General features: G+C 47.3%; 10 non-coding genes across 10 annotated transcripts; 5 read left to right on the top strand and 5 right to left on the bottom strand.

Moving 5' to 3' along the window:
* Window positions 1-618: 618 nt before the first annotated feature.
* On the bottom strand, window positions 619-733 carry LOC127980566 (U5 spliceosomal RNA). The gene has a single exon (XR_008159583.1). It is a non-coding gene; the product is annotated as a U5 spliceosomal RNA (small nuclear RNA).
* Window positions 734-1,786: 1,053 nt separating this feature from the next.
* Window positions 1,787-1,858, top strand: trnad-guc (transfer RNA aspartic acid (anticodon GUC)). Its single transcript has one exon. It is a non-coding gene; the product is annotated as a tRNA-Asp (tRNA).
* A 1,938-nt stretch (window positions 1,859-3,796) lies between these two features.
* Window positions 3,797-3,911, bottom strand: LOC127980565 (U5 spliceosomal RNA). The gene has a single exon (XR_008159582.1). It is a non-coding gene; the product is annotated as a U5 spliceosomal RNA (small nuclear RNA).
* A 1,051-nt stretch (window positions 3,912-4,962) lies between these two features.
* On the top strand, window positions 4,963-5,034 carry trnad-guc (transfer RNA aspartic acid (anticodon GUC)). The gene has a single exon. It is a non-coding gene; the product is annotated as a tRNA-Asp (tRNA).
* A 2,087-nt stretch (window positions 5,035-7,121) lies between these two features.
* Window positions 7,122-7,236, bottom strand: LOC127980564 (U5 spliceosomal RNA). Its single transcript, XR_008159581.1, has one exon. It is a non-coding gene; the product is annotated as a U5 spliceosomal RNA (small nuclear RNA).
* A 1,048-nt stretch (window positions 7,237-8,284) lies between these two features.
* On the top strand, window positions 8,285-8,356 carry trnad-guc (transfer RNA aspartic acid (anticodon GUC)). The gene has a single exon. It is a non-coding gene; the product is annotated as a tRNA-Asp (tRNA).
* A 2,087-nt stretch (window positions 8,357-10,443) lies between these two features.
* Window positions 10,444-10,558, bottom strand: LOC127980561 (U5 spliceosomal RNA). Its single transcript, XR_008159579.1, has one exon. It is a non-coding gene; the product is annotated as a U5 spliceosomal RNA (small nuclear RNA).
* Window positions 10,559-11,611: 1,053 nt separating this feature from the next.
* On the top strand, window positions 11,612-11,683 carry trnad-guc (transfer RNA aspartic acid (anticodon GUC)). The gene has a single exon. It is a non-coding gene; the product is annotated as a tRNA-Asp (tRNA).
* Window positions 11,684-13,621: 1,938 nt separating this feature from the next.
* On the bottom strand, window positions 13,622-13,736 carry LOC127980560 (U5 spliceosomal RNA). Its single transcript, XR_008159578.1, has one exon. It is a non-coding gene; the product is annotated as a U5 spliceosomal RNA (small nuclear RNA).
* Window positions 13,737-14,788: 1,052 nt separating this feature from the next.
* Window positions 14,789-14,860, top strand: trnad-guc (transfer RNA aspartic acid (anticodon GUC)). The gene has a single exon. It is a non-coding gene; the product is annotated as a tRNA-Asp (tRNA).
* Window positions 14,861-15,626: the final 766 nt, after the last annotated feature.

Raw genomic sequence — 15,626 nt, 5'->3', positions numbered from 1 at the left:
CGACTTCAGCTAATGATGGGTCCATCCGAAATTATTCCATCCAAAAGTTTTGGGTGGAGGCACAGGTCACAGAGGGAGTTCTGCTTCGACGTCAGCCCGAGCCAAAGGACATGCGTTGGCCGGGAATCGAATCCGGGTCAACTGCTTGGAAGGCAGCTATGCTCACCACTATACCACCAACGCAGTCAGCAGTCAGCAACTTGCGCCGTCACTAAGAAGGCTCGAAGTGCACGAGTCGCCGATAGGGCTAGAGGAGCAGATGAGATCTTTGTTTGGACCCGTCACTAAAGAGAGCCTTCAAGAATTTGCATCCAGTCACGTACAAGAAAGCGCTGCCTTCCCATCCGGCTAAATAAACACAAAGTGGTCAAACGCAGAGAGTGCCTATTCAGACGATGACCAGTGGCAAGCCCTCTCGCAGCATGCTGCCGTCACTAAAGAGAGCCTTCAAGAATTTGCATCCAGTCACGTACAAGAAAGCGCTGCCTTCCCATCCGGCTAAATAAACACGAAGTGGTCAAACGCAGAGAGTGCCTATTCAGACGATGACCAGTGGCAAGCCCTCTCGCAGCATGCTGCCGGACGGTCAAACTGATTCTGCTCTTGACATTTCGATGTAGCTCTGCTGTGAGCAGAGCACCCAAAAATACAGGTCACTCGCAAAAGTTCCCCTCCACGGAAATCTTTAGTAAAAGGCGAAAGATTTATGCGACAATGAAGAGAAACTCGAGCTGTGTCTCCAAACCCTCGGGCCTGTGCGCTGCCTCTGTTAAACTACTACGCTCGCCAAGGGTCATCAAGGGTGACAATGCCTGCCCACATGTGTTTCGTCAGCACCCCCCCCCCCCCCCCCACTCCAAAAGGGAGGAGTAAAACTCAAAAAAGTCCTCTCGGTCCACCAATAACCAAAAGCCCAATCAAGGCAATCTCTTTCTCATGCCTCTATCTGAAAAGTTGGATAAAATCTTATATGAAAAAAAAAGTCTTTTAAAGAAATCCCTTATTCCGAGGTCACCGTAGCCACCAGATCCAGTCTGTATCCGCTTCAGTCACCCGGATCCAGTCCGTATCCAGAGAAGATGGTGGATCAACACCTAGAAAGGACCTCTATGGCCCAGAAACACAGCGGAGACCGTGACAACTAGATGAGCCGCAGATACAAATCCCTTGTAAAGACCACCTGGACAAGACCACAGGAAACAGATGATTCTTCTGCACAGTCTGACATTCCTGCAGCCTGGAGCTGATCTACTGGTTTCGTCTGACAAGGGGAGAACTGTCTCCCCGACTGAGCCTGGTTTCTCACCGGGTTTTTTCTCCATCCTTTCACCGATCGAGTTTTGGTTTCTTCCCTGTGTCGCTTCTGGCAGGCGGAGCTGGGGACACTTCATGTACAGCGATATCGTTGACTTGATTGCAAATTATTGCACAGATACTATTTAAACTGAACTTAGCTGAATGATGTCATCAAAGAGTTCAATAACGAAATGCCTTTAACTGTCATTTTGCTTTTTGACGCACTGTGTTCCTAATTAATGTTGTTCAGTTGCATTGACGCAATACTTTCTGTTTAAAGCGCAATTTAAAAAAAAAAAAAAAAAAAAAGAGTCCAAACAATGACCCCTGCTACGGGTAGTGTTCCAAGTGTTATGCGACTTCAGCTAATGATGGGTCCATCAGAAATTTTACGGTGCTAGGGCTGGGTCTGCATCAGAAGAAGCCATGCATTGTTTAGGTATGTCAGTGCAGTGCCGTCAGTAACGGGAGAAACGACAGCATGCATGGCTCCTCGTTAGTATAGTGGACAGTATCTCCGCCTGTCACGCGGAAGACCGGGGTTCGATTCCCCGACGGGGAGAGCTGGTTCTTTTCGTCTTCCGAATGATCCATCCAAAATGTTTGGTTGGAGTCGCAGGTCACAGAAGGAGTTCTGCTTCGACGTCAGCCCGAGCCAAAGGACATGCGTTGGCCGGGAATCGAACCCGGGTCAACTGCTTGGAAGGCAGCTATGCTCACCACTATACCACCAACGCAGGCGGAAGTCAGTAGCTTTTTGACGCACTGTGTTCCTAATAAATGTTGTTCAGTTGCATTGACACAATACTTTTTGTTTAAAGCGCAATTAAAAAAAAAAAAAAAAAAAAAAAAGAGTCCAAACAATGACCCCTGCTACCGGTAGTGTTGCAAGTGTTATGCGACTTCAGCTAATGATGGGTCCATCCGAAATTATTCCATCCAAAAGTTTTGGGTGGAGGCACAGGTCACAGAGGGAGTTCTGCTTCGACGTCAGCCCGAGCCAAAGGACATGCGCACTGCTCTCTCCAACTGCTTGGAAGGCAGCTATGCTCACCACTATACCACCAACGCAGTCAGCAGTCAGCAACTTGCGCCGTCACTAAGAAGGCTCGAAGTGCACGAGTCGCCGATAGGGCTAGAGGAGCAGATGAGATCTTTGTTTGGACCCGTCACTAAAGAGAGCCTTCAAGAATTTGCATCCCGTCACGTACAAGAAAGCGCTGCCTTCCCATCCGGCTAAATAAACACGAAGTGGTCAAACGCAGAGAGTGCCTATAATAACCAAAAGCCCAATCAAGGCAATCTCTTTCTCATGTCTCTATCTGAAAAGTTGGATAAAATCTTATATGAAAAAAAAAGTCTTTTAAAGAAATCCCTTATTCCGAGGTCACCGTAGCCACCAGATCCAGTCTGTATCCGCTTCAGTCACCCGGATCCAGTCCGTATCCAGAGAAGATGGTGGATCAACACCTAGAAAGGACCTCTATGGCCCAGAAACACAGCGGAGACCGTGACAACTAGATGAGCCGCAGATACAAATCCCCTGTAAAGACCACCTGGACAAGACCACAGGAAACAGATGATTCTTCTGCACAGTCTGACATTCCTGCAGCCTGGAGCTAATCTACCTGTTTCGTCTGACAAGGGGAGAACTGTCTCCCCGACTGAGCCTGGTTTCTCACCGGGTTTTTTCTCCATCCTTTCACCGATCGAGTTTTGGTTTCTTGCCTCTGTCGCTTCTGGCAGGCGGAGCTGGGGACACTTCATGTACAGCGATATCGTTGACTTGATTGCAAATTATTGCACAGATACTATTTAAACTGAACTTAGCTGAATGATGTCATCAAAGAGTTCAATAACGAAATGCCTTTAACTGTCATTTTGCTTTTTGACGCACTGTGTTCCTAATAAATGTTGTTCAGTTGCATTGACACAATACTTTTTGTTTAAAGCGCAATTAAAAAAAAAAAAAAAAAAAAAAAAAAGAGTCCAAACAATGACCCCTGCTACGGGTAGTGTTGCAAGTGTTATGCGACTTCAGCTAATGATGGGTCCATCCGAAATTATTCCATCCAAAAGTTTTGGGTGGAGGCACAGGTCACAGAGGGAGTTCTGCTTCGACGTCAGCCCGAGCCAAAGGACATGCGTTGGCCGGGAATCGAATCCGGGTCAACTGCTTGGAAGGCAGCTATGCTCACCACTATACCACCAACGCAGTCAGCAGTCAGCAACTTGCGCCGTCACTAAGAAGGCTCGAAGTGCACGAGTCGCCGATAGGGCTAGAGGAGCAGATGAGATCTTTGTTTGGACCCGTCACTAAAGAGAGCCTTCAAGAATTTGCATCCCGTCACGTACAAGAAAGCGCTGCCTTCCCATCCGGCTAAATAAACACGAAGTGGTCAAACGCAGAGAGTGCCTATTCAGACGATGACCAGTGGCAAGCCCTCTCGCAGCATGCTGCCGGACGGTCAAACTGATTCTGCTCTTGACATTTCGATGTAGCTCTGCTGTGAGCAGAGCACCCAAAAATACAGGTCACTCGCAAAAGTTCCCCTCCACGGAAATCTTTAGTAAAAGGCGAAAGATTTATGCGACAATGAAGAGAAACTCGAGCTGTGTCTCCAAACCCTCGGGCCTGTGCGCTGCCTCTGTTAAACTACTACGCTCACCAAGGGTCATCAAGGGTGACAATGCCTGCCCACATGTGTTTCGTCAGCACCCCCCCCCCCCCACTCCAAAAGGGAGGAGTAAAACTCAAAAAAGTCCTCTCGGTCCACCAATAACCAAAAGCCCAATCAAGGCAATCTCTTTCTCATGCCTCTATCTGAAAAGTTGGATAAAATCTTATATGAAAAAAAAAGTCTTTTAAAGAAATCCCTTATTCCGAGGTCACCGTAGCCACCAGATCCAGTCTGTATCCGCTTCAGTCACCCGGATCCAGTCCGTATCCAGAGAAGATGGTGGATCAACACCTAGAAAGGACCTCTATGGCCCAGAAACACAGCGGAGACCGTGACAACTAGATGAGCCGCAGATACAAATCCCTTGTAAAGACCACCTGGACAAGACCACAGGAAACAGATGATTCTTCTGCACAGTCTGACATTCCTGCAGCCTGGAGCTAATCTACCTGTTTCGTCTGACAAGGGGAGAACTGTCTCCCCGACTGAGCCTGGTTTCTCACCGGGTTTTTTCTCCATCCTTTCACCGATCGAGTTTTGGTTTCTTCCCTCTGTCGCTTCTGGCAGGCGGAGCTGGGGACACTTCATGTACAGCGATATCGTTGACTTGATTGCAAATTATTGCACAGATACTATTTAAACTGAACTTAGCTGAATGATGTCATCAAAGAGTTCAATAACGAAATGCCTTTAACTGTCATTTTGCTTTTTGACGCACTGTGTTCCTAATAAATGTTGTTCAGTTGCATTGACACAATACTTTTTGTTTAAAGCGCAATTAAAAAAAAAAAAAAAAAAAAAAAAGAGTCCAAACAATGACCCCTGCTACGGGTAGTGTTCCAAGTGTTATGCGACTTCAGCTAATGATGGGTCCATCAGAAATTTTACGGTGCCAGGGCTGGGTCTGCGTCAGAAGAAGCCATGCATTGTTTAGGTATGTCAGTGCAGTGCCGTCAGTAACGGGAGAAACGACAGCATGCATGGCTCCTCGTTAGTATAGTGGACAGTATCTCCGCCTGTCACGCGGAAGACCGGGGTTCGATTCCCCGACGGGGAGAGCTGGTTCTTTTCGTCTTCCGAATGATCCATCCAAAATGTTTGGTTGGAGTCGCAGGTCACAGAAGGAGTTCTGCTTCGACGTCAGCCCGAGCCAAAGGACATGCGTTGGCCGGGAATCGAACCCGGGTCAACTGCTTGGAAGGCAGCTATGCTCACCACTATACCACCAACGCAGGCGGAAGTCAGTAGCTTTTTGACGCACTGTGTTCCTAATAAATGTTGTTCAGTTGCATTGACACAATACTTTTTGTTTAAAGCGCAATTAAAAAAAAAAAAAAAAAAAAAAAAGAGTCCAAACAATGACCCCTGCTACCGGTAGTGTTGCAAGTGTTATGCGACTTCAGCTAATGATGGGTCCATCCGAAATTATTCCATCCAAAAGTTTTGGGTGGAGGCACAGGTCACAGAGGGAGTTCTGCTTCGACGTCAGCCCGAGCCAAAGGACATGCGCACTGCTCTCTCCAACTGCTTGGAAGGCAGCTATGCTCACCACTATACCACCAACGCAGTCAGCAGTCAGCAACTTGCGCCGTCACTAAGAAGGCTCGAAGTGCACGAGTCGCCGATAGGGCTAGAGGAGCAGATGAGATCTTTGTTTGGACCCGTCACTAAAGAGAGCCTTCAAGAATTTGCATCCCGTCACGTACAAGAAAGCGCTGCCTTCCCATCCGGCTAAATAAACACGAAGTGGTCAAACGCAGAGAGTGCCTATAATAACCAAAAGCCCAATCAAGGCAATCTCTTTCTCATGTCTCTATCTGAAAAGTTGGATAAAATCTTATATGAAAAAAAAAGTCTTTTAAAGAAATCCCTTATTCCGAGGTCACCGTAGCCACCAGATCCAGTCTGTATCCGCTTCAGTCACCCGGATCCAGTCCGTATCCAGAGAAGATGGTGGATCAACACCTAGAAAGGACCTCTATGGCCCAGAAACACAGCGGAGACCGTGACAACTAGATGAGCCGCAGATACAAATCCCCTGTAAAGACCACCTGGACAAGACCACAGGAAACAGATGATTCTTCTGCACAGTCTGACATTCCTGCAGCCTGGAGCTAATCTACCTGTTTCGTCTGACAAGGGGAGAACTGTCTCCCCGACTGAGCCTGGTTTCTCACCGGGTTTTTTCTCCATCCTTTCACCGATCGAGTTTTGGTTTCTTGCCTCTGTCGCTTCTGGCAGGCGGAGCTGGGGACACTTCATGTACAGCGATATCGTTGACTTGATTGCAAATTATTGCACAGATACTATTTAAACTGAACTTAGCTGAATGATGTCATCAAAGAGTTCAATAACGAAATGCCTTTAACTGTCATTTTGCTTTTTGACGCACTGTGTTCCTAATAAATGTTGTTCAGTTGCATTGACACAATACTTTTTGTTTAAAGCGCAATTAAAAAAAAAAAAAAAAAAAAAAAAAGAGTCCAAACAATGACCCCTGCTACGGGTAGTGTTGCAAGTGTTATGCGACTTCAGCTAATGATGGGTCCATCCGAAATTATTCCATCCAAAAGTTTTGGGTGGAGGCACAGGTCACAGAGGGAGTTCTGCTTCGACGTCAGCCCGAGCCAAAGGACATGCGTTGGCCGGGAATCGAATCCGGGTCAACTGCTTGGAAGGCAGCTATGCTCACCACTATACCACCAACGCAGTCAGCAGTCAGCAACTTGCGCCGTCACTAAGAAGGCTCGAAGTGCACGAGTCGCCGATAGGGCTAGAGGAGCAGATGAGATCTTTGTTTGGACCCGTCACTAAAGAGAGCCTTCAAGAATTTGCATCCAGTCACGTACAAGAAAGCGCTGCCTTCCCATCCGGCTAAATAAACACAAAGTGGTCAAACGCAGAGAGTGCCTATTCAGACGATGACCAGTGGCAAGCCCTCTCGCAGCATGCTGCCGTCACTAAAGAGAGCCTTCAAGAATTTGCATCCAGTCACGTACAAGAAAGCGCTGCCTTCCCATCCGGCTAAATAAACACGAAGTGGTCAAACGCAGAGAGTGCCTATTCAGACGATGACCAGTGGCAAGCCCTCTCGCAGCATGCTGCCGGACGGTCAAACTGATTCTGCTCTTGACATTTCGATGTAGCTCTGCTGTGAGCAGAGCACCCAAAAATACAGGTCACTCGCAAAAGTTCCCCTCCACGGAAATCTTTAGTAAAAGGCGAAAGATTTATGCGACAATGAAGAGAAACTCGAGCTGTGTCTCCAAACCCTCGGGCCTGTGCGCTGCCTCTGTTAAACTACTACGCTCGCCAAGGGTCATCAAGGGTGACAATGCCTGCCCACATGTGTTTCGTCAGCACCCCCCCCCCCACTCCAAAAGGGAGGAGTAAAACTCAAAAAAGTCCTCTCGGTCCACCAATAACCAAAAGCCCAATCAAGGCAATCTCTTTCTCATGCCTCTATCTGAAAAGTTGGATAAAATCTTATATGAAAAAAAAAGTCTTTTAAAGAAATCCCTTATTCCGAGGTCACCGTAGCCACCAGATCCAGTCTGTATCCGCTTCAGTCACCCGGATCCAGTCCGTATCCAGAGAAGATGGTGGATCAACACCTAGAAAGGACCTCTATGGCCCAGAAACACAGCGGAGACCGTGACAACTAGATGAGCCGCAGATACAAATCCCTTGTAAAGACCACCTGGACAAGACCACAGGAAACAGATGATTCTTCTGCACAGTCTGACATTCCTGCAGCCTGGAGCTGATCTACTGGTTTCGTCTGACAAGGGGAGAACTGTCTCCCCGACTGAGCCTGGTTTCTCACCGGGTTTTTTCTCCATCCTTTCACCGATCGAGTTTTGGTTTCTTCCCTCTGTCGCTTCTGGCAGGCGGAGCTGGGGACACTTCATGTACAGCGATATCGTTGACTTGATTGCAAATTATTGCACAGATACTATTTAAACTGAACTTAGCTGAATGATGTCATCAAAGAGTTCAATAACGAAATGCCTTTAACTGTCATTTTGCTTTTTGACGCACTGTGTTCCTAATTAATGTTGTTCAGTTGCATTGACGCAATACTTTCTGTTTAAAGCGCAATTTAAAAAAAAAAAAAAAAAAAAAAGAGTCCAAACAATGACCCCTGCTACGGGTAGTGTTCCAAGTGTTATGCGACTTCAGCTAATGATGGGTCCATCAGAAATTTTACGGTGCTAGGGCTGGGTCTGCATCAGAAGAAGCCATGCATTGTTTAGGTATGTCAGTGCAGTGCCGTCAGTAACGGGAGAAACCACAGCATGCATGGCTCCTCGTTAGTATAGTGGACAGTATCTCCGCCTGTCACGCGGAAGACCGGGGTTCGATTCCCCGACGGGGAGAGCTGGTTCTTTTCGTCTTCCGAATGATCCATCCAAAATGTTTGGTTGGAGTCGCAGGTCACAGAAGGAGTTCTGCTTCGACGTCAGCCCGAGCCAAAGGACATGCGTTGGCCGGGAATCGAACCCGGGTCAACTGCTTGGAAGGCAGCTATGCTCACCACTATACCACCAACGCAGGCGGAAGTCAGTAGCTTTTTGACGCACTGTGTTCCTAATAAATGTTGTTCAGTTGCATTGACACAATACTTTTTGTTTAAAGCGCAATTAAAAAAAAAAAAAAAAAAAAAAAAGAGTCCAAACAATGACCCCTGCTACCGGTAGTGTTGCAAGTGTTATGCGACTTCAGCTAATGATGGGTCCATCCGAAATTATTCCATCCAAAAGTTTTGGGTGGAGGCACAGGTCACAGAGGGAGTTCTGCTTCGACGTCAGCCCGAGCCAAAGGACATGCGCACTGCTCTCTCCAACTGCTTGGAAGGCAGCTATGCTCACCACTATACCACCAACGCAGTCAGCAGTCAGCAACTTGCGCCGTCACTAAGAAGGCTCGAAGTGCACGAGTCGCCGATAGGGCTAGAGGAGCAGATGAGATCTTTGTTTGGACCCGTCACTAAAGAGAGCCTTCAAGAATTTGCATCCCGTCACGTACAAGAAAGCGCTGCCTTCCCATCCGGCTAAATAAACACGAAGTGGTCAAACGCAGAGAGTGCCTATAATAACCAAAAGCCCAATCAAGGCAATCTCTTTCTCATGTCTCTATCTGAAAAGTTGGATAAAATCTTATATGAAAAAAAAAGTCTTTTAAAGAAATCCCTTATTCCGAGGTCACCGTAGCCACCAGATCCAGTCTGTATCCGCTTCAGTCACCCGGATCCAGTCCGTATCCAGAGAAGATGGTGGATCAACACCTAGAAAGGACCTCTATGGCCCAGAAACACAGCGGAGACCGTGACAACTAGATGAGCCGCAGATACAAATCCCCTGTAAAGACCACCTGGACAAGACCACAGGAAACAGATGATTCTTCTGCACAGTCTGACATTCCTGCAGCCTGGAGCTAATCTACCTGTTTCGTCTGACAAGGGGAGAACTGTCTCCCCGACTGAGCCTGGTTTCTCACCGGGTTTTTTCTCCATCCTTTCACCGATCGAGTTTTGGTTTCTTGCCTCTGTCGCTTCTGGCAGGCGGAGCTGGGGACACTTCATGTACAGCGATATCGTTGACTTGATTGCAAATTATTGCACAGATACTATTTAAACTGAACTTAGCTGAATGATGTCATCAAAGAGTTCAATAACGAAATGCCTTTAACTGTCATTTTGCTTTTTGACGCACTGTGTTCCTAATAAATGTTGTTCAGTTGCATTGACACAATACTTTTTGTTTAAAGCGCAATTAAAAAAAAAAAAAAAAAAAAAAAAAGAGTCCAAACAATGACCCCTGCTACGGGTAGTGTTGCAAGTGTTATGCGACTTCAGCTAATGATGGGTCCATCCGAAATTATTCCATCCAAAAGTTTTGGGTGGAGGCACAGGTCACAGAGGGAGTTCTGCTTCGACGTCAGCCCGAGCCAAAGGACATGCGTTGGCCGGGAATCGAATCCGGGTCAACTGCTTGGAAGGCAGCTATGCTCACCACTATACCACCAACGCAGTCAGCAGTCAGCAACTTGCGCCGTCACTAAGAAGGCTCGAAGTGCACGAGTCGCCGATAGGGCTAGAGGAGCAGATGAGATCTTTGTTTGGACCCGTCACTAAAGAGAGCCTTCAAGAATTTGCATCCAGTCACGTACAAGAAAGCGCTGCCTTCCCATCCGGCTAAATAAACACAAAGTGGTCAAACGCAGAGAGTGCCTATTCAGACGATGACCAGTGGCAAGCCCTCTCGCAGCATGCTGCCGTCACTAAAGAGAGCCTTCAAGAATTTGCATCCAGTCACGTACAAGAAAGCGCTGCCTTCCCATCCGGCTAAATAAACACGAAGTGGTCAAACGCAGAGAGTGCCTATTCAGACGATGACCAGTGGCAAGCCCTCTCGCAGCATGCTGCCGGACGGTCAAACTGATTCTGCTCTTGACATTTCGATGTAGCTCTGCTGTGAGCAGAGCACCCAAAAATACAGGTCACTCGCAAAAGTTCCCCTCCACGGAAATCTTTAGTAAAAGGCGAAAGATTTATGCGACAATGAAGAGAAACTCGAGCTGTGTCTCCAAACCCTCGGGCCTGTGCGCTGCCTCTGTTAAACTACTACGCTCGCCAAGGGTCATCAAGGGTGACAATGCCTGCCCACATGTGTTTCGTCAGCACCCCCCCCCCCCCCCCCACTCCAAAAGGGAGGAGTAAAACTCAAAAAAGTCCTCTCGGTCCACCAATAACCAAAAGCCCAATCAAGGCAATCTCTTTCTCATGCCTCTATCTGAAAAGTTGGATAAAATCTTATATGAAAAAAAAAGTCTTTTAAAGAAATCCCTTATTCCGAGGTCACCGTAGCCACCAGATCCAGTCTGTATCCGCTTCAGTCACCCGGATCCAGTCCGTATCCAGAGAAGATGGTGGATCAACACCTAGAAAGGACCTCTATGGCCCAGAAACACAGCGGAGACCGTGACAACTAGATGAGCCGCAGATACAAATCCCTTGTAAAGACCACCTGGACAAGACCACAGGAAACAGATGATTCTTCTGCACAGTCTGACATTCCTGCAGCCTGGAGCTGATCTACTGGTTTCGTCTGACAAGGGGAGAACTGTCTCCCCGACTGAGCCTGGTTTCTCACCGGGTTTTTTCTCCATCCTTTCACCGATCGAGTTTTGGTTTCTTCCCTGTGTCGCTTCTGGCAGGCGGAGCTGGGGACACTTCATGTACAGCGATATCGTTGACTTGATTGCAAATTATTGCACAGATACTATTTAAACTGAACTTAGCTGAATGATGTCATCAAAGAGTTCAATAACGAAATGCCTTTAACTGTCATTTTGCTTTTTGACGCACTGTGTTCCTAATTAATGTTGTTCAGTTGCATTGACGCAATACTTTCTGTTTAAAGCGCAATTTAAAAAAAAAAAAAAAAAAAAAGAGTCCAAACAATGACCCCTGCTACGGGTAGTGTTCCAAGTGTTATGCGACTTCAGCTAATGATGGGTCCATCAGAAATTTTACGGTGCTAGGGCTGGGTCTGCATCAGAAGAAGCCATGCATTGTTTAGGTATGTCAGTGCAGTGCCGTCAGTAACGGGAGAAACGACAGCATGCATGGCTCCTCGTTAGTATAGTGGACAGTATCTCCGCCTGTCACGCGGAAGACCGGGGTTCGATTCCCCGACGGGGAGAGCTGGTTCTTTTCGTCTTCCGAATGATCCATCCAAAATGTTTGGTTGGAGTCGCAGGTCACAGAAGGAGTTCTGCTTCGACGTCAGCCCGAGCCAAAGGACATGCGTTGGCCGGGAATCGAACCCGGGTCAACTGCTTGGAAGGCAGCTATGCTCACCACTATACCACCAACGCAGGCGGAAGTCAGTAGCTTTTTGACGCACTGTGTTCCTAATAAATGTTGTTCAGTTGCATTGACACAATACTTTTTGTTTAAAGCGCAATTAAAAAAAAAAAAAAAAAAAAAAAAGAGTCCAAACAATGACCCCTGCTACCGGTAGTGTTGCAAGTGTTATGCGACTTCAGCTAATGATGGGTCCATCCGAAATTATTCCATCCAAAAGTTTTGGGTGGAGGCACAGGTCACAGAGGGAGTTCTGCTTCGACGTCAGCCCGAGCCAAAGGACATGCGCACTGCTCTCTCCAACTGCTTGGAAGGCAGCTATGCTCACCACTATACCACCAACGCAGTCAGCAGTCAGCAACTTGCGCCGTCACTAAGAAGGCTCGAAGTGCACGAGTCGCCGATAGGGCTAGAGGAGCAGATGAGATCTTTGTTTGGACCCGTCACTAAAGAGAGCCTTCAAGAATTTGCATCCCGTCACGTACAAGAAAGCGCTGCCTTCCCATCCGGCTAAATAAACACGAAGTGGTCAAACGCAGAGAGTGCCTATAATAACCAAAAGCCCAATCAAGGCAATCTCTTTCTCATGTCTCTATCTGAAAAGTTGGATAAAATCGTATATGAAAAAAAAAGTCTTTTAAAGAAATCCCTTATTCCGAGGTCACCGTAGCCACCAGATCCAGTCTGTATCCGCTTCAGTCACCCGGATCCAGTCCGTATCCAGAGAAGATGGTGGATCAACACCTAGAAAGGACCTCTATGGCCCAGAAACACAGCGGAGACCGTGACAACTAGATGAGCCGCAGATACAAATCCCCTGTAAAGACCACCTGGACAAGACCACAGGAAACAGATGATTCTTCTGCACAGTCTGACATTCCTGCAGCCTGGAGCTAATCTACCTGTTTCGTCTGACAAGGGGAGAACTGTCTCCCCGACTGAGCCTGGTTTCTCACCGGGTTTTTTCTCCATCCTTTCACCGATCGAGTTTTGGTTTCTTGCCTCTGTCGCTTCTGGCAGGCGGAGCTGGGGACACTTCATGTACAGCGATATCGTTGACTTGATTGCAAATTATTGCACAGATACTATTTAAACTGAACTTAGCTGAATGATGTCATCAAAGAGTTCAATAACGAAATGCCTTTAACTGTCATTTTGCTTTTTGACGCACTGTGTTCCTAATAAATGTTGTTCAGTTGCATTGACACAATACTTTTTGTTTAAAGCGCAATTAAAAAAAAAAAAAAAAAAAAAAAAAAGAGTCCAAACAATGACCCCTGCTACGGGTAGTGTTGCAAGTGTTATGCGACTTCAGCTAATGATGGGTCCATCCGAAATTATTCCATCCAAAAGTTTTGGGTGGAGGCACAGGTCACAGAGGGAGTTCTGCTTCGACGTCAGCCCGAGCCAAAGGACATGCGTTGGCCGGGAATCGAATCCGGGTCAACTGCTTGGAAGGCAGCTATGCTCACCACTATACCACCAACGCAGTCAGCAGTCAGCAACTTGCGCCGTCACTAAGAAGGCTCGAAGTGCACGAGTCGCCGATAGGGCTAGAGGAGCAGATGAGATCTTTGTTTGGACCCGTCACTAAAGAGAGCCTTCAAGAATTTGCATCCCGTCACGTACAAGAAAGCGCTGCCTTCCCATCCGGCTAAATAAACACGAAGTGGTCAAACGCAGAGAGTGCCTATTCAGACGATGACCAGTGGCAAGCCCTCTCGCAGCATGCTGCCGGACGGTCAAACTGATTCTGCTCTTGACATTTCGATGTAGCTCTGCTGTGAGCAGAGCACCCAAAAATACAGGTCACTCGCAAAAGTTCCCCTCCACGGAAATCTTTAGTAAAAGGCGAAAGATTTATGCGACAATGAAGAGAAACTCGAGCTGTGTCTCCAAACCCTCGGGCCTGTGCGCTGCCTCTGTTAAACTACTACGCTCACCAAGGGTCATCAAGGGTGACAATGCCTGCCCACATGTGTTTCGTCAGCACCCCCCCCCCCCCCACTCCAAAAGGGAGGAGTAAAACTCAAAAAAGTCCTCTCGGTCCACCAATAACCAAAAGCCCAATCAAGGCAATCTCTTTCTCATGCCTCTATCTGAAAAGTTGGATAAAATCTTATATGAAAAAAAAAGTCTTTTAAAGAAATCCCTTATTCCGAGGTCACCGTAGCCACCAGATCCAGTCTGTATCCGCTTCAGTCACCCGGATCCAGTCCGTATCCAGAGAAGATGGTGGATCAACACCTAGAAAGGACCTCTATGGCCCAGAAACACAGCGGAGACCGTGACAACTAGATGAGCCGCAGATACAAATCCCTTGTAAAGACCACCTGGACAAGACCACAGGAAACAGATGATTCTTCTGCACAGTCTGACATTCCTGCAGCCTGGAGCTAATCTACCTGTTTCGTCTGACAAGGGGAGAACTGTCTCCCCGACTGAGCCTGGTTTCTCACCGGGTTTTTTCTCCATCCTTTCACCGATCGAGTTTTGGTTTCTTCCCTCTGTCGCTTCTGGCAGGCGGAGCTGGGGACACTTCATGTACAGCGATATCGTTGACTTGATTGCAAATTATTGCACAGATACTATTTAAACTGAACTTAGCTGAATGATGTCATCAAAGAGTTCAATAACGAAATGCCTTTAACTGTCATTTTGCTTTTTGACGCACTGTGTTCCTAATAAATGTTGTTCAGTTGCATTGACACAATACTTTTTGTTTAAAGCGCAATTAAAAAAAAAAAAAAAAAAAAAAAAGAGTCCAAACAATGACCCCTGCTACGGGTAGTGTTCCAAGTGTTATGCGACTTCAGCTAATGATGGGTCCATCAGAAATTTTACGGTGCCAGGGCTGGGTCTGCGTCAGAAGAAGCCATGCATTGTTTAGGTATGTCAGTGCAGTGCCGTCAGTAACGGGAGAAACGACAGCATGCATGGCTCCTCGTTAGTATAGTGGACAGTATCTCCGCCTGTCACGCGGAAGACCGGGGTTCGATTCCCCGACGGGGAGAGCTGGTTCTTTTCGTCTTCCGAATGATCCATCCAAAATGTTTGGTTGGAGTCGCAGGTCACAGAAGGAGTTCTGCTTCGACGTCAGCCCGAGCCAAAGGACATGCGTTGGCCGGGAATCGAACCCGGGTCAACTGCTTGGAAGGCAGCTATGCTCACCACTATACCACCAACGCAGGCGGAAGTCAGTAGCTTTTTGACGCACTGTGTTCCTAATAAATGTTGTTCAGTTGCATTGACACAATACTTTTTGTTTAAAGCGCAATTAAAAAAAAAAAAAAAAAAAAAAAAAGAGTCCAAACAATGACCCCTGCTACCGGTAGTGTTGCAAGTGTTATGCGACTTCAGCTAATGATGGGTCCATCCGAAATTATTCCATCCAAAAGTTTTGGGTGGAGGCACAGGTCACAGAGGGAGTTCTGCTTCGACGTCAGCCCGAGCCAAAGGACATGCGCACTGCTCTCTCCAACTGCTTGGAAGGCAGCTATGCTCACCACTATACCACCAACGCAGTCAGCAGTCAGCAACTTGCGCCGTCACTAAGAAGGCTCGAAGTGCACGAGTCGCCGATAGGGCTAGAGGAGCAGATGAGATCTTTGTTTGGACCCGTCACTAAAGAGAGCCTTCAAGAATTTGCATCCCGTCACGTACAAGAAAGCGCTGCCTTCCCATTCGGCTAAATAAACACGAAGTGGTCAAACGCAGAGAGTGCCTATAATAACCAAAAGCCCAATCAAGGCAATCTCTTTCTCATGCCTCTATCTGAA

This window comes from Carassius gibelio, chromosome B19, assembly GCF_023724105.1.
Source record: "Carassius gibelio isolate Cgi1373 ecotype wild population from Czech Republic chromosome B19, carGib1.2-hapl.c, whole genome shotgun sequence".
Classification (NCBI taxonomy): Eukaryota; Metazoa; Chordata; class Actinopteri; order Cypriniformes; family Cyprinidae; genus Carassius; species Carassius gibelio.
This window is presented reverse-complemented; position numbering and strand designations above follow the sequence as displayed.